Below are 18,412 nucleotides of genomic sequence, written 5' to 3'. Positions count from 1 at the left end.
TTTACCATCCAACACCAACATGTATCTGGCAGATTCTTCAAAATTATTCCCTGTAGGAAACAATGCACTGTTCAGCAGAATTCCTTTATTTCACTGGAAGATGTCAGTCTCTTCAGGTTCTTCTGTGCAGGGAAAATCACTTTCAAAGCTTTCTATGGTATCTTTTTTGCAACAAGGAAGCTGCTATTAACTCTTCTGCCATTACCAATATTTATAAAATCACGTGGATCAATAACACTCCATGACGTGGCTAATTTACACATAAGCTTTTGGGCTTGCTCTGTAAAAGAATCTTATCATCCCAGAAGACAAGGATTCTAGTATTGACATGAGTGACCCAACTGGAATGAACTTTTCATCAAGCACTTAAACTTGACATCTCTGTCTTTCCCCAGGGTGTGATGTGGGTAAAAACAACTCTTACCTCTTATTTCCTCTAAATAAAACAAGAATTATATCTATTGTCCAGAAAAGAATTTATCATGTTACGAATGAGCTAGATTATGAGAAGTAAATGTTTGCCATGTAAAGAGATCTTAGAAAATATTCCACTGACCAAGTTTAATCTAGGCAGCGATAGAACTAATTTGACACTCTCCCCTTCCTCTCCCATATTGTTTCCTTGCTCACTCCCAGTAGGAGAATGAAGAAGCTAGCTAAAACCATGTTAGGCCTGCAGGAGGAGAAGACAGGAAAGTACTCAGGGGTCAGGCTTCCCTGTGTAGAGGAAATGACTCCTATATCAGAAATTCCTCAGTACCAGGAAATGCTGCCCATTAGGCACTGTTTGCATGGATTTCAGGTATGATGTTGTAAGCTTGTGAAAAGACACATGCAGCTCATTTTCTCCTGTTTGACAAAATCCATGCAGCCATTTTTGAGATATGTGCACAAACTTGCACAAATAAACCAAAAAAATAGTCATCTCTGGGCTGAGACTATGCACATGAAATATCATCTCCAAAGGAGAACTTCTGAGACTATCAGTGGATGAAAAGAGGAGGCTATAACAAAAGATTAATTTTAACTGTCTCAATAGCTTTCAGTCTGCTGTATGAAATAAACATATAGGATAGTCATACCTCATAAAAGCTCTTAACAGGATAGCAACCTTGTATCAACTCAAAAAATTAAAGAAATTAGTAGAACTGGCCAGAGAAATTATGACAGAACTGAATTCTGTTAAGATACGTGGTTTTATCAAAGTCAAAACACTTCATGAAATCAGGTTGATGGCACTGGATTTTCATTTCAGTCAGAGGGGAGAATTGAACCTAGGGCTCCTACATCCTAGGTGAGTGCTCTAACCTAAAAGTTATAAGGGGGAGATGGCACCACCACCACCTGGCCAGAGTTTGAATGGGACCAGAGCCAGCAGTCAACCTCTGAGCACACATACCAGATTGGGGCCTGCACATGGCATAGGCAGGCAAATGCTTGTTTTCTCCTGGTTTGTGTATTGTTCTAGAGCTTAGGTGGGAGATAGGTATCTGAACACCTACAGTAAGGCAGAAGTTCACGTGCCCAGAGGCAGAAATATAGGTGCCCAGGGAACTTTACCCCCCAAAAGTAGGTGCTGAGTGACTTTAGGTGCCTATAGGATTTGGATGGAGTTCATGAAATGCAAAGGTCCCTAAGTACCTTTGTAACAACGAGGCATCCGGTGGCACCTTAAAGACTAACAGATTTATTTGGGCATAAGCTTTCGAGGGTAAAAAACCCACTTCTTCAGATGCATGGAGTTTTACCCACAAAAGCTTATGCCCAAATAAATCTGTTAGTCTCTAAGGTCCCGCCAGACTCCTCGTTTTTGGGGTTACAGACTAACACAGCTACCCCTCTGATACTAAGTACCTTTGCGGATCTGGCTCTAATCTCTTTCTCAGCTCTCTAGCTGAACAATTGGGATAACACTGCTTTTCTCCCTCCCTTTTTCTCTCTTCTATTTAGATTGTAAACTCTTTCTATTAGGTGCTGTACAAATGCACAGTGAGAGCCAGCCTCGGCCCCAATGTACCCCCAATTTCAATTGCTCCTTTAGACATTATTGTGATGTAAATAAGATTTGAGATTTCACCAAGAACTTGAATTCTGAGATGAGAGTGTTAACACATGCTGTCCCGTCCCTCATTTTGTTTTCTAATGATCAAGAACTTTCTCCCATTGAAGTAAAGAAAAGGAATTTTGCAACAACGTTTCTTGCTCATCAGCTCAAATATAGATACATATTACCTCAGCCTATTAAAAAAATATACAGAATAAAATAGCTACAATAGCTTTTTTGAAATCTGATTTCATTCTTGTCTCTTATTTAGCAATAACTCTTTGAAAATGTTTTAGCAGAATGTAACAAATGGCTTCTTAATTAATAGCCTGTGTCAAAGAAGAGGGCTGTTAAAGCAATAACAAACCCATCATTTAACTATGCTAACAACCATTTTCTAGAGAGTTATTGATCTTATAAACCATATTTAAGTTAATGGGTTATGACAGTAATAATATATATAAAAAATTAGAAGCTAAACTATAGACTGAGTGATAAGTGGTCATGGTATAAACTAATCACTCCCTGTTGGATAACAAATTCTTGTTTTACTATTTTACAGTTTAAATACATGATCATAAATCATATCAATTTTGATTGTTATGTCTTATGTCAGTTGAACAATTATTGTACAACAAAGCCATTTGAGCTGATAGAAGTAGAATTCCACAAATAAACGTGTCACATCAATAGTATTATTGTGAATGTGTAAAGTGATGGATAATAGTGTGACTTAGGTGTCTTATTTACTTTATTTATATAAAAATCTCAACAGAAAGCCAAGAATTCAATAGACACAAGAGTGCAATTTTAAATATAGCCAATGCAACCCAATCACAAGATTCTACTACATATCAATATTTCAATTTCAGGCAAACTGGATTTTTTAAGAGAAAAAAGTTCCAATGAATACAAGATGTAATCACTTACTGTCTGTATGCATAGTTGCATGCACATGCTCCGTATATAATTTTCACACCTTGGGGAGATGAAGTTAAGAGGACATAAGCTCCACTGTAGACAGTGCTAGGTCAATGGAAGAATTCTTCCATCAGCCTAGCTACTGCCTCTTGAGGAGGTGGATCTACTGCAGCACCATAGCTGTACCTCTGTAGCACTTATAGTGTAGATATATCCTTATTTTCACTGAGTAATACTGTGCTCCACGAACAGTCTTAATGAAGACAATGTGAATAATTGTGGAGTATGATGCTACAGACCTTAAGTAAGGTTGGCAGAATTTGGCCCTGAGGCCTCAGTCCTGCTCCCTCTTATGTTAAAGGTGCATAAGAATTTGCTTCAATAGGTACAAAATTAGGCTGCTGGTGAATAGGAAGAATGTGAGGGATAAATGTAGAAGCTCTTACCTATAAAGGCAGAAGAGCATGTGAGTGCTTGATGAACATGCAAGTAAAGTAGCTGCACCTAGGCAGCAATGGCAGGAAGCATCCAAAATTTACAGCCTCCTTTTAAAAACAAAGGCTTTAAGTATTCCCTTTACTTTATGCCTTTCCTAAGCAGAGTAGTCGGATGCTATTTTTAAGACCTATAGATGGGGAGACAGATGATTTCTAAAAGGCATAATAAACTCAGGCAAGAGGAGGGACCTATGCCATTAGATAGACCTTCCAACTTAGTCTTCCTTGGATCCCTTTTCATTGTTGTGGTTATACATTTAACACATAACTAAACTTGACATGCATTCTTGGTTAGTTAGTCATTGCACTGAGCACATAATAAATGCTATGGAACACAGTCTATGCCTTTATCCCAATGTGCGGAACTCTTTAGAAACTCTGGCTACTTACTTTGACTCCAAAGTAAGAGCTCCAGAGAATCATAATTACAAACTGAGCTAAGGGCAGCAGATCTACCATATAAGTAAAAAAAACAAACAAAAGTTCTGCAAAGCTCATCTCAGTTAAAAGTCACTGATTTGGTTTTCACCCCACACCATCCATGAAGGTATTAAGGTGGATGAGAAGGAGCCAGTTAGTGTTATAGGCTGCAGCTGGGGTGAGTCAGGCCTGAGTAATATTCACTAATTGAAGATGAAGGCTGGCTTGTATAAAGCCAGGAAGATGAGAGCAGAAGAGGTTTGCAGGGAGAGGGTCTACAGTCACTCTTTGGGCACAGACCTGGGTAGGAGTAAAACCCCTGGGATCCTGTCCTTGATGGAAGGGGTTTACCCAGAGTAGTTGTGGATAGGGAGCCTGTGGAAGGTAGAGCAGGAAGAAGTAGCAAGGTTTGAAACTGTATGCCTTGGCTGCTGATTATAAGGTCCCTGCTCTGGAACCCAGAGTAGCATGTGGGCCCGGGTTCCCGTACCAGCCACTAGGGAAGTGGTACAGACTGGGAAGTGGGATGGAGGACTGCCTGGGATGGTGCACAGACAGTTGGTCCAGAGGGACCTTGATACCCTGGAAGGGGAAGACTAAATAGTGTCCTAAACAAGTGCTCATTCACAAAGAGAAATCACCCCAAGCCCTGGAGAGTGAGAGTGGCTGTAAGACAAGCAAGCGACAGATGGGGGCACTAGACCAGATGAGATGTGATTCCTGGACCCAGTCACACAAGCAGATGTGCCAATGCTGAGTGAGAAATTTGTTAGTCACTCTTTGCTGATCTGACATCTACATTTTGGCTCTCACTTATTTATTTGGTTTATTTTCTTACTTCTTTAGGAGCTCATACCATATGCTGACAATATAATTTTTAGCTATAGGAACATTTTTAGGATAGAGACAGCTATGTAACTCAATGAGATATTCCAGTCAAATGGATACCAGGGAAAATAGGTCATTTACTAAGGACATAAAGGTTATATGTAATGTTTATATTTGTACAGGGGATACATTCAAACTCAAAGAAGTCCATAATTTCTCTGTTTCAGTTTTTCAAAAAAACCCTTGACTCTAGAGATTCTTATTAATATACCTCTGTATTTGAACATATTCACTACTTTGGATTATTGAAGGTAAAATTATAAATTTGCCCTGAGTTTACTGGTGCTTTGGAAAAAGTCACTCTGTATTTTAACTTTTGTACCTATGCAGATGTTAGAATTTCAGTGATGTTTTCACTTAATGGCTAATAAAGATCTGACATTAAAAAGCGTACTGTGGATTTGTAATCCATGTATAAGCCAAATTCTATTACTGAGAGACAATCCTTTTAGGAATATGTTTTAGAAGAAAATTCCTCCTTATTTAAGCCTAAATCTTCAGTGCATGGGATAAGTTAGAACATTTGGATAAAGTATAAATCCATCAAAGCTGTTTTCTAAGTTTGTCAGTTGTCTTTTTAGTAAAAAGACTGTAAAATGTTTTTACTAAGATCTCAGCAGGAATATATATATTCCTTTAAAAACTTTAAAAACAGCCTTTATATATATATATAAAGGCTGTTTTTAAAGTTTCAGGAGTACAGATACAAAGTTTGCTAGGTTTGGATGTACTTTTTCCCCCAGAAGGAATTACACAAACCTTTAAGGGAATGTTCTTTCTTGATATTTAGAAAAATTGAATGGCATTGCACCCTCTGTAAAGTAAGCAATATATTGATTTGGCTCAGAGTTGATGCTGGGAAATAAACAGGCTTACATCTAAAAATGTCATTAATATTCATAATACAACAGTCCAGTGCTTCAGCTGCATTTCTAAAATAATGAAGCATATTGACAGGCACGCTAATTAAAACACTTAATCTCACAACATAATTGTTTTCTTTACCTCTGTGTGTATTCACAATCCTCTCCTTCCAATTTAGCAAATCAAGTGCTTAGACAATAGTTACTAGAGTTGGTGCTTTAGAACAAAGCTATCCGCTAATGCCACAATACTCTAGGATAATCCTGTCCCTTGTGTATTGTCTATGGATTGTAATAGTTTAACTGGTCCTTATCCAGGATTTGACAGGACATTTCAAGATCTGAGGTCTCTTCTAACTAGCTGTCGCTCAGTCAAGTTTAGACTCTAATGACAGTATTTCTGCCTTTTCACTTTAAAACTTACTAAAATTTTTATTACCTTAGAATAATAGCTCAGTTACACTTTATAATTTCTCTCTCTTTTTCATTACCTGTTGAGTCTGAATATTATAAGAATCTTATTGTGTTACAAAATGTACATACATTTTGCATTGCAATGTAATTCAACAGTTGGGAGATAAGGTGCTGAACACCTCATAAAATTTGGCTGCCATTTATCCCTGGCTGAGTTAGAGAACTCTGGCAATCCAGCCACTAATGCAGGTCTCAGCAATACTTGTAAAACACTTCAGAGGTGACTTTTCAAAGGAGCCTTAACCTTTGTCTACACTGCAGTTGGGAGAGTGCCTCCTGTCCTGGGCAGACAGACACATACTCACTCCGTTTGGGTACTGTGCTACAAAGAGCAGTGTGGCTGTGACAGCAGGAGCTAGCCAGCTGAGTATGGACCCAGCAGGTTGGGTGGGCTTGTACTCAGGTGGTTAGCCTGTGCCACCACATCCATACTGCTATTTTTAACACGCTTGCTCAAGTAGTGCTAGTATGTGTCTGTCTATCTGGGCTGGGAGACATGTTCCCAGCCATAGTATGAACATAATCTCCCTACGGGTAACTTCCTTTGGCATCTCCTGAAAAGCTGCTTTGAAAATCCCAGCCTTCATGCCCATGCACACAAGCATTCCTAACACTTCACAATCCATGTCAGTAACATGATGATTGTACTAACTGTACTTGCAGCGGTTCAGTCCCCTCAGTACTAGAGAGAACAGGAAATGTACAGGGCTTGAAGCCATACTAGATTAGTTGATCATCCCAGATAAGTCCTACAATGGTCCTGCTTGCTCTGTTGTGACACCTCTAAGAAGGCAAAAATTACTGGCTCTGGCTCTTATCAACTTCTTTCCCCCTGTTCTGGGAGAAATCAAGGTCTCATCCCTGCCCGCCTTCCTCTCCCAGTTTGATGCAGTCAATGTGGAGTGCTGAGAATGAGTCGCACCACCTGAAGAGGGGGTACCATTGAACATGCTTCAGGGAGTATTGTGAATCACAAGGCAGAGTTCTTTCCTGAGCTCCCCCAGGGTAGCATGGCCCTGCATAGTCCTAATGTGATAGCTACAATCTTGGCCAGTGCTAGAGATTGAACCAGGGACCTCTAGAGCTAGATACGTGTTTGTAGGACTGAACCAAGTTCCTTATCTTAGGGCTGTAATAGACTCAGATCCTCTGCAGATCAGGAACAGAGGGGGCACACAACACACACTGACTTGATTCTGTCACATGAATAAACCCATATGAAAGTAAGAAAAGGAGATTATCTTTTAAGGGTTACATCTACAAGTAAACTACCTGAAAACATTAACCCTGATGCCATTACAAAATGGGTCCTTCCAGAAGTCTATTGATTTAAAACATTACCTCTGCTTTGGGGTATTGCCAGGCACAGTAATACTTATCATTAGGGGCCACTTGAATGAATTAGATGAATACGTCTATGGACAGGAAATGTGAATCTTTAAACAGTAAAGCATAGGCCTGCAAAACTTTTTCAGCTCTAATGTTTCTTGAGGAGCACACATGTAACATTATGAAATTCCTATTCTCTTTCAAGGTCTTACTGTGAATTCAGGGGAAACCATAGAGTAGAGAGAAATTCTTGCCAGAGTGATTTTTTTTTTAATGACCTGGAGTAATAGCTGAGGCAGCAGCATGATCTTTCCCATTCTGAGCAGTCAATTAAGGAACACTGTATATGTGTGAGAACCTTATGGCAGAACTTGAATGGAAAATACAGATAGTAGAGATGAGATAGTTCGGTAAAATTCTGAGCATCTCCTACTTCAACCACGTCACTAATGAAGAGGTCTGCAACATCATCACCCAATGCTGGGTCATATGAAGACCTCCTGATGACCATGAAGAAGCACAAGCTGAAGTGGTATGGTCATGTAACAAGATCATCTGGCCTATCCAAGATCATCCTCCAAGGGACAGTACAGGGAAAGAGAAGAAGAGGTAGAAGAAGAAATGGATTGACAACATAAAAGAATGGACAGGAATGGACTTCACAGAGACTCGAGCACTGACACACAATCGTCAGGGGTGGAGACAATTGGTTGATTGCTCATCAGTGATGGTGCCCCAATGACCAATGTAGTTATGGGAGTGATGATGATGAGGATGATGATGAGGATGAATATAGACTGAGGTCTTGCCTACAAACCAAAGTTGCACTGCTTTAACAAAAATCATTTTAAAAAACAAAATGTAGTTAAACAGTTTGAGACCCTTTGTGGATCTTCTTGTATCAGTTAAAAACTGACTTATATAAATGTAACAAATTAACTGATACAAGTTAGATAGAAGCCAGGTTTCAATCTGAGTGTCCAAACAGAGTCTTGGGCTGGTCTAACTAAATTTTAAAACACATCTTTCATTAAAGTGTGGTACAGGGTGTTCAGTACAAATGATATATAAAGACACATTGAAGTCAAATTTGTTAGCAACTCAGGTTGACTCCAGCAACTGGGAAGCAACAACCCACAAAAGAGCAAGGTGGCAGCAGACTTTGGAGCAAAGGTGCATTAACTCCGTCTGTGGGGAAAAAAGTGGACAGCGCAACGCAACAACTCACACTGTACCTCAGTGTAAGCAGAGTCTGGATGAGCTCTCCCCTGACATTTAGTGGTGAGCTGTGGAAAAAGACTTCAGAAGCTGATCTTGTTTGCATGGACACACCCACCCTGCCTAGGTGCTCAGCATGATGAGACTGCTTTCCCAAATGATTACTTGTGGCTGGTCTTGGATCCCCAGTCTCCTTGTTATTGGGGGAGGAGTAATAAAGGGTTGTTATCCTTGTTGTGTGAACTGAGAGCAGCAGAACTGTACCTGGCATACACCAATGGAGGGACTCACCCTCAACTGAATAGCACTCACTAGGCAGGGGACATGAGTTCCGAAGCCAAATGAGTTGAGAGAGGGTGGAGGATAGGTATCTGTACCTGAGGGTGTGGGCCCAGTTTAAGGGTCCTAGACTCCAATTGACTCTTCCTCTCTCCATGGGATAATAAAAAGGCTAATTTAGATTCAATTAAGAGTCTTGTTACACGCTGCAGAACTGAAATCACTGATTCCTCGGTCTAAGTATTAGACCTACTTTGAGACAGTGTTTATTGAAAGAGACTGCCCAGTGTGCACCAGCAGTGAGGATCCCCCTCTAACAGCTGAAATCACTGAGAGCTGTGTTAAGTGTGGGGGCCCTGAAGACATCTTGGTGAGCGGGCAGCTGACAGAGTGGTGTGGTGAGCAGCTAGCAGGGTGGCTGGCGGAGAGGCGTGGCAAGTGGCTAGCAGGGCGGCTGGCGGAGAGGTGTGGCAAGCGGCTAGCAGGGCGGCTGTCAGAGAGGCACAACCAGCAGGGCAGCTGGCAGAGAGGCGTGGCAAGCGGCTAGCAGGGCGGCTGTCAGAGAGGCACAACCAGCAGGGCATCTGGCAGAGAGGCTTGGCAAGCAGCCATCAGAGAAGTTGGTGGAGAGGGCCAGAGCAGAGCCCCTCAGAGGTGTGGCAATCAGCTGTTGGGGTGATGAGTGAGTGCCCAAGCAGTGCAGCGTGTAAGGTGCCTCCTTACCCCCCTTACCCCCCCCCCGGAGGCGAACTCTGCGGATGAACCTCTGAACTCTGGGGCTGCACTGGCCAAGGACAGCAACTGTGAGTGGGGTACAGAGAAGGGACAAGCACGTTAAAGGGACTTTTGGGTTGCTGGACTTAAGACCCTGAGGGGAAAAGGACACTGCCCAACTTACTTGGGGGGGTGGGTCTTTTGCTCATACTTTGTGTTATGAGCCCTGTTATGAGCAGTTTTTTCCCAAATTAATGCTGAGTTAATTCCCTCCTTTTATTAAAATTTTTTGCTACACTCAGACTCTGTGTTTGCAAGAGGGGAAGTATTGCATCTTAGGGGCACCCAGGAGGTGGTGTATAATTGTCCCAGGTCACTGGGTGGGGGCTCAAGCCAGTTTTGTGTCTTGTATTGTTGAAAAGGAACCCCCTAGATACTGAACCGGCCCTTGTTGCTGCTGGCTTTACCTGGCAGAAGGATTTCATCATGAGACAAGGCAGCTGGTTGATCACAGACAGATGCTCTGGGCTGACAGGTTGGCCACAACTGTTACTCAGGAGCCTGGCTTATTTCTTTAGCCTGGGACATCAGCCTAGTCTGGTCAGGTCCCTTTGCCAGTCCTTCTCAGGCTGGGCCTTGCTGGATGGCCCATCTCATACTAAGGTGCTAATACTGTACAGTGCAGTTGGTCTCAGGTGAAAGGGCAAGAAAGAAAGGACAGAAGTAGAACAGTATGTGTATATGTTTTGTGGGGGTGAGGGGAACTCATGAAGGAAGGGAAGACAAAGCAGAATCTGATACGTATCAGGCTGGGGTCCATGTTAGTGCAGAGATGGTCAGTCATCCCCACTGGTGTGCTGAGGTCTGGGTTTCATGATATGATCCTTAAAACTCACAAATGAAGGGCAGGATCTCGGAGTGAAAAAGATACCTGCTGGCCTTTCCCCTAAAATCTGCTCCCCACTTGACCCCCCCCACACTCCTTTTTAAGGACCCCAAAAGGGGGTATGATTGGTAGAATACCCCATCCCCTTATTATTCTGTTCACCAATTTGGCCTAGTTTCTGACACAATTTTGGCCCACTAATTTCAGGTTCCATTCTCCTCTTGTTTTACAGACAACACAGCCTTTGGGCAATATCAGTAGACCGTTTTGTCTGGACTAATCTAGACAGTCTTCCTTTTGTAGCTTTTTCCCTATCAACCTTTATTATTATAGGTGATTGGAACACTTTAAAAAAATCTCACCGGCTTTCCAACAGTTGAACTCACAACTGGGATAGGCCTCAGATGTTGCAATAGCCCAGCTGTCCAAGAAGGGACAAAGTACAACATGCCAAAAGGATAGCATGGCTTGTGCAGCCTGGAAAGCTCCAGGAGGGATTGTGGTTAACTGATGCACAATTCCTCCCTGAGCTATCCAGACTTGAGCCCCCTTGCTCAGGACTTTGGTTTAAAGACACAATCTAGTCCTGAGTATCTACTTCCCCAGTTTTGTACATCTAAGGTTATCATTTCATCCTGCATTGCATTGTGGGGCAAATCCTGCTTGTTTTACTCATATAGTCCTACAGACTTCACTGGGGCTATTTGTATAAGAAAGGCACACAGCTGTTAGCCCTGTATGCTTTCTGGGCAATATAATTATTCTTGACAAATATAATATGGCTTATAATAGGTTAAGAAAATCTCCTTCTGAAAATAATGAATTGAGTAGTCTCTAAATGACCCTTCTGGAGCAGGTTGGGAAGCTGAATTATCTTTTGTTCACAGGAATGCTAAAAAGAAGGAATTTAGTGAGGTAAAATCATATATAATATATAGTTGCAATATTATCTATTGTGTGGAAGGAGCCACTCAGTTGAGGAGAATTGCACAAAATCGCTGTGACAAGGACAAGTATGTCAAGGTAATAGGTATTGAAATTTCCCAGGAAACACATTTATTTTGATTCATCTTTACATTATGTTCCCTTGCACATTGTGAGAATTGAAGTACGTGTAAGGCAGGAGATGAGTGTCCTCTCCAGAAATCAAACAATGACCTGTTTCTTCTTTCAGTTACACCTGTGTAAATCAGGAGTGACTCCTGTGACAATTTCCTGCAATTCCCCCGGATAAACCTTATTGAATTAAGTTTAAGTATCTTGGGAGTTCATTGTATTCAAAATGCAAATATTTGTGTATTATTGTGAGATTGGATGTAACATCTCTAGGGGAGAGATCTGACTAATGTAAACCCTGGAAAGTGTTATGAGCTTCAAAGGACTATTTGAAATCATGTGAACTCTTAAAGTTATATGTGGGTTTCCCAGGACATCCCTAGGGGGAGTTGTATGAAAATGTAACCCTCCTCTCTTGCCCCTCACCCCATATTATGCAAGAGCTCAGCCATTTGAAGCTTTGACCTGAGGAGGTAAGCTTTGTCTGCTGATCACCGGGTACATGAAGACAAGCTGCGAGGCCCAAACTGTATAAAGGAATGACTTGCAGATTCATGGGTGTGCTTGGTGTGAGCTAGGTGGCTATGAATTTGTAACCACAGGAAAACCCCTGTGCAAGGTTTGAAGGACTGTTGACCTGCAACGGCCCTTGTTGGAATTGGAGTGAACTCTGGTAAGCTTATTAGCATGCATGCAGGTTCTTTTATTGATTTGAATATGGCAATGTCTACACTACCCACCCCTGGCCATGGCGTGTAGTGTAAGCGTAGCACACGGTGTCCACACTGCGGTGTGTAGCTACACATGTCAGTGAAAGGCTGTGGCAGAGGGGAAAGGCTTCAGCAGCTCCCTGCTACTAGAGCTTTTCACTGCAGCAAGAAAAGACTGGCAGCAGGAAGGCAGTCGGAAAGGCTCAGCCTTTTCCCCACTGACAGAGTCTTTCCTTGCAGCTAGAATCTTCCCCTGTGGTGGGCAAGGGCTCCAGCAGCAGAGAGGCAGCAGGATATTACACAGAGGACACCTACCAGATTGGGCTCCTCTAGCAAGTTCACATAACACAGGACTCACCTGAGAGGTGGCAGATCCCTGTTCAAATTCCTTCTCTCCCTCACAAGATGGGGGGACCTGAATTGGGAGTCTCCCACTTCCCAGGGGAGTACCCTAACTGCTCATCTTAAGAGATGTCCTCCTTCTTCTCCCAGGCCACTTTTTTTGGGGGGGGGAGGGGGGACACCTGAGGCAGCCAAATGCCTATCTTCCCCTGGTTCATGTATCGTTAGCAGATAGCACACATCCCTTTCACCAACATCTCCCAGTGGCTAATTTAGGCAACCTCCTGTCTAGAATGCTGGCTTTTGTGGATTGCTTTCCAAGCTCCTGTCTCTCCTCATTCATTGTCTGAGGAGCCCAGGTGCCTAACTCAGGCTTTGAGGATTGCAGTGTTGTTCCTGTAACCTTTTTTAGGCCCCAGGACACTCAGCATTGCAACACCTAAGTCTCTTCAAGGACCCCACCCCATGACGTCTGTGACAGAACAGGAATTGAATTCAGATCTCCCAAGTCACATACTCATGCAATAAATATCCTTCCTATCAATGGGGTGTATATCCTGTCCCAGATATCATCAAATCTAAGGGTATGTCTACACTACGAGAGTAGTTCGATTTTAGTTAAATCGAATATGTGGAATCGATATTACAAAGTCGAACGTGTGTGTCCACACTAAGGACAGTAATTCGACTTTGTCAGTCCACACTAACGGGGCAAGCGTCGACATTGGAAGCGGTGCACTGTGGGCAGCTCCCGCAGTCCCCGCTGCCCATTGGAATTCTGGGTCGAGCCGCCATTGCCTTCTGGGTAAAAAAATGTGTCGAGGGTGGTTTTGGGTAACTGTCGTCATCCAACCGTCACTCCCGCCCTCCCTCCCTGAAAGCGCCGGCGGGAAATCAGTTCGCGCACTTTTCTGGTCAGTGACAGCGCGGACGCCACAGCACTGCGAGCATGGATCCCGCTGCGACCATCGCTGCAGTTGTGGCCGTTGTCAACGCATCGCAGCTCATCATCGACCTTTCACTGAGGCAGATAGAGAGAAATCAGGCGAGGAGGCTACGGCACCGGGGTGAGGACCTGAACTCCGAGAGTAGCACACGCCTGTCTGAAACCACGACACCCAGTGCCGAGGACATCACGGTGGCAATGGGTCTTGTGGATACTGTGGAACGGCGATTCTGGGCCCGTGAAACAAGCACGGACTGGTGGGACCGCATAGTGCTTCAGGTCTGGGATGAATCCCAGTGGCTGCGAAACTTTCGCATGCGGAAGGGGACTTTCCTCGAACTTTGTGAGTTGCTGTCCCCTGCCCTGAAGCGCAAGGACACCCGGATGCGAGCAGCCCTGACTGTCCAGAAGCGAGTGGCCATAGCCCTCTGGAAGCTTGCAACGCCGGACAGCTACCGGTCAGTCGCGAACCAGTTTGGCGTGGGCAAGTCTACCGTGGGGGTTGTTGTCATGCAAGTAGCCAAGGCAATCGTGAAGGTACTGCTGTCAAAGGTAGTGACCCTGGGAAACGCGCAGGCCATCATAGATGGCTTCGCCGCGATGGGATTCCCAAACTGCGGTGGGGCTATAGATGGGACTCACATCCCTATCCTGGGACCGGACCACCAGGCCAGCCAGTACATCAACCGAAAGGGCTACTTTTCAATGGTGCTGCAAGCACTGGTGGACCATAAGGGACGTTTTACTAACATCAACGTTGGATGGCCGGGCAAGGTTCATGACGCTCGCGTGTTCAGGAACTCTGGTCTGTTTAGAAGGCTGCAGGAAGGTATTTACTTCCCGGACCACAAAATAACTCTTGGGGATGTGGAGATGCCTACAGTGATCCTCGGGGACCCAGCATACCCGCTAATGTCCTGGCTCATGAAGCCCTATACTGGCGCCCTGGACACAGAAAAAGAACTGTTCAACTACCGGCTGAGCAAGTGCAGAATGGTGGTGGAGTGTGCTTTTGGCCGTCTCAAGGGGAGATGGAGAAGCTTACTGACTCGCTGTGATCTCAGCGAAACCAATATCCCCATTGTTATTGCAGCTTGCTGTGTGCTCCACAATCTCTGTGAGAGCAAGGGGGAGACCTTTATGGTGGGGTGGGAGGTTGAGGCAAATCGCCTGGCTGCTGATTACTCCCAGCCAGACAGCCGGGAGATTAGAAGAGCCCAGCGGGATGCACTGTGCATCCGGGAGGCTTTGAAAGACAGTTTCCAGACTGAGCAGGGTCACCAGTGAATTTTAAGTTTGTGGACTCAGAACCTGAACTTGCCACCGTTTCTTTACCCAGTTACCGTTGACTATCCTCTCCCGTTACATACCCCCTTCACCCCCTTCCCAAAAAATAAAATCTGTTCTGTTTTGTTAATGAACACCGTTGTCTTTACTACTGTTTTCACGGGAATGTTTTAAACCTGGGACGCAGACTGTGGCGGGGTGCGGGTTTAGTGTTGTGATGCAAATGATGCTTCTAAACTCCAGGAATGACGGGTTCCGCAGTGGTGGACTGGTTGTTTCAACAGAGCCTGCCAGCCCTCCTGGGCGGGACAGCGTGTATGTGTCGGCTATGTGACTGTCTGGCAGGGGGAGGAGGGTTACAGCTCCCCTGCTGCGGGGCTCTGTGATGCATTAGATCTGTAACTGCCCTCCCCCGCCACAAAGTCACAGAGCAACCCCCCCCCCCACAGAACATGAAAACCACCTCCCAGATTGAACAGGGTCACTAGTCACTGCACTGGGTATGTGTCCTGATCCTGGACCTGACCCCGCCTCTGTACCCTGGTAAAGGTGACTGTCCTGTCCAATTACCATGCCCCTTCCCCTCGTTCAGACAGACTCTCCTCCAAAATAAAATCATGGAAACAGTAATTAACAGAAACGAATATTTTATTATGAACCAGACATGAAACGTGGGGGTTGAAACTTGCACGGGGGCTTCTGTGAGGTGTGTAGGAAAGGACTTTTAAAATTTTGGGGAATGAGAGCCTTCTAGTGCTAGAGCAGTCTGCAGGGGTTGACTGAAAGTTTTAACGGCCCTTGCCGCCCCTCCTTCTTTGTACTTTGGGTGAGGGGGGTGTGGGACTTGGTGGCGGGGGAGGGCGGTTAGAGATAGACTGCAGCGGGGCTCTGTCCTCCTGCCTCCGGTCTTGCAGAACATCCACAAGGCGCCGGAGCGTGTCCGTTTGCTCCCTCAGAAGTCCAAGCAGCTTTTCAGTAGCCTGCTGGTCCTCCTGACGCCACCTCTCCTCCCGTTCCATGACTGCTCGGTGCATTTGGGACAAGTTCTCCCTCCACTGTGTCTGCTGGGCTGCCTGGGCTCGGGAGCAGCTCATTAGTTCTGAGAACATGTCCTCCCGCATCTTCTTCTTCCTCCTCCTAATCTGCGCTAGCCTCTGGGAGTGTGCTGACAGGCTGGGTTGGGAGACAGTCGCAGATGTGTCTGTGTGAATGGGAAAAATGGAGTGAATTCCTGAGACAGATAAATGAAGTTGTGTACAAAGAACCTAGTCTTTCTCTGTGAACAAGACCATGCACTGCACCTCTCACATGCGCACTCAGGACAAGGTCGAATTTTCGGCCATCGCCTTCAGTGCCTGGGGTCCTGCAGTGGTCTTGCAGTTATCTGAGAAGCGTGGCAGGACACCTGAACTTCTGTAGCGTGCAATCATGGTAAGCCGTAGACTTCTGGCTGCTTAAAACTGTACTAGTAGCACTGGCCTCCTTTCACATTGAAAGCAATGCCAGTCTCTGCTGCCAGCAATCAGGACAGCATGAACTATGCCCCTGTCCCACCCCCTCGCGGCTGTTCCAGGGAAAGATCCCTGTATGCTGCCCCTCTCCCTCCACCGCGTGGCTGTAAAGCAGTCCCAATACTAACATTCCCCTCCCTAATTCAAAGCAGGGCGTAATGAGCGACATCACCCTGCTGAGGATCTCGGAGTCCCAGAGGGAAAGGATGTTTCGAGAAAGCCTTCAGAAACCAGGGCCGTTTGCCGCTATGCTCTGCAGGGCAATGATACCAGAGTATCTGATGGTGTCGTGGCGCGGTAACGTGTCCTACCACGGAGGGCCCACTAAGATCGCCCTACCCAGGAACCTGATGAACAGGCTGGAAATGTACCTTCATGAGACCTACGAGGAGTTCTCCTATGAGGATTTCGCCTCCATCCCCGGCCATATTGACCGGATTTTCGCGTAGGTGCACTGGGACTAAAGAGTGGAGCATCTTGGGCAGCATAATCATGACTTACCGGACATTGTAAAAAAAATTTTAAATACTTGGGACTAAATTGTGAAGAGCCTAAGGCAGACAAATCATGAAAAACCCTTTGTTACTATTGTAAATATTCCAGTTTTTTTGCAGATAATTGTTTACATGTTTAAGCACTTTAATAAACAGCCATTGTTAATATTATAAATATTTCAGTTCTTGTAAAAATAAATGTTTAGATATTTAAAGCACTTACTGCTTGATCCTTCCCCTGATTCTGTCTCCGGGGTAAGGGATGGGGACGGTTGGTAGGGGATCTCGGTAAGGGTGATGAAGAGATCCTGGCTGTCGGGGAAATCAGCGGTGCCAGCGCTGTCGACTGCCTCGTCCTCCTCATCTCCTTCTTCATCTTCCCCGTCCGCTAACATGTCCGACGAGGAACCTGCCGCGGACAATATCCCATCCTCAGAGTCCACGGTCAGTGGTGGGGTAGTGGTGGCGGACGCACCTAGGATGGAATGCAGTGCCTCGTAGAAACGGGATGTGTGGGGATGGGATCCGGAGCGTCCGTTTGCCTCTTTGGTTTTTTGGTAGCCTTGTCTCAGCTCCTTGATTTTCACGCGGCACTGCGTTGCATCCCGGCTGTATCCTCTCTCTGCCATGGCTTTAGAGATCTTCTCGTAGATCTTTGCATTCCGTCTTTTGGAGCGCAGCTCTGAAAGCACGGACTCATCGCCCCACACAGCGATGAGATCCAAGACTTCCCGATCAGTCCATGCTGGGGCCCTCCTTCTATTAGATTGCACGGCCATCTCTGCTGGAGAGCTCTGCATCGTTGCCAGTGCTGCTGAGCTCGCCACGCTGTCCAAACAGGGAATGAGATTCAAACTGCCCAGACAGGAAAAGGAATTCAAATTTTCCCGGGGCTTTTCCTGTGTGGCTGATCAGAGCATCCGAGCTCGGACTGCTGTCCAGAGCATCAACAGAGTGGTGCACTGTGGGATAGCTCCCGGAGCTATTACCGTCGATTTCCATCCACACCTAGCCTAATTCGATATGGCCATTTCGAATTTAGCGCTACTCCTCTCGTTTTGGAGGAGTACAGATGTCGAATTTAAGAGAGCTCTATGTCGAACTAAATAGCTTCGTGGTGTGGACGGGTGCAGGGTTAATTCGATTTAACGGCGCTAAATTCGACATAAACTCCTAGTGTAGACCAGGCCTAAGTGTAGCTAAAAACATCATATAATCATGCACTTTATTGATTTTTATTCAGTAACATGGGATGAGACCCCTTTGCAATGGAAGATGGGGAGTGGTGTAGTACTTTGTTCTGAGACAGGACATAGAATTCAAAGTTGATTAGAGTTATTGCTATCAGGAAGAAATCTGGTGGCTGAGATTTTACAGATGCTTAAACATCAGGTACTTTATATCATAGTAGTGTGATTGTAATAGGAATATATATAATATGAGAAATAAAGGCAACTATGAAATACGGGTCACTGTATTGTGTATTTGAGATGTTGGCTAAGCTGGTTGGAGCCTGCAATTTCAGCCAAAGTA

The sequence above is a fragment of the Emys orbicularis genome, chromosome 2 (genome assembly GCF_028017835.1).
Source record: "Emys orbicularis isolate rEmyOrb1 chromosome 2, rEmyOrb1.hap1, whole genome shotgun sequence".
Taxonomy (NCBI): Eukaryota; Metazoa; Chordata; order Testudines; family Emydidae; genus Emys; species Emys orbicularis.
This window is presented reverse-complemented; position numbering follows the sequence as displayed.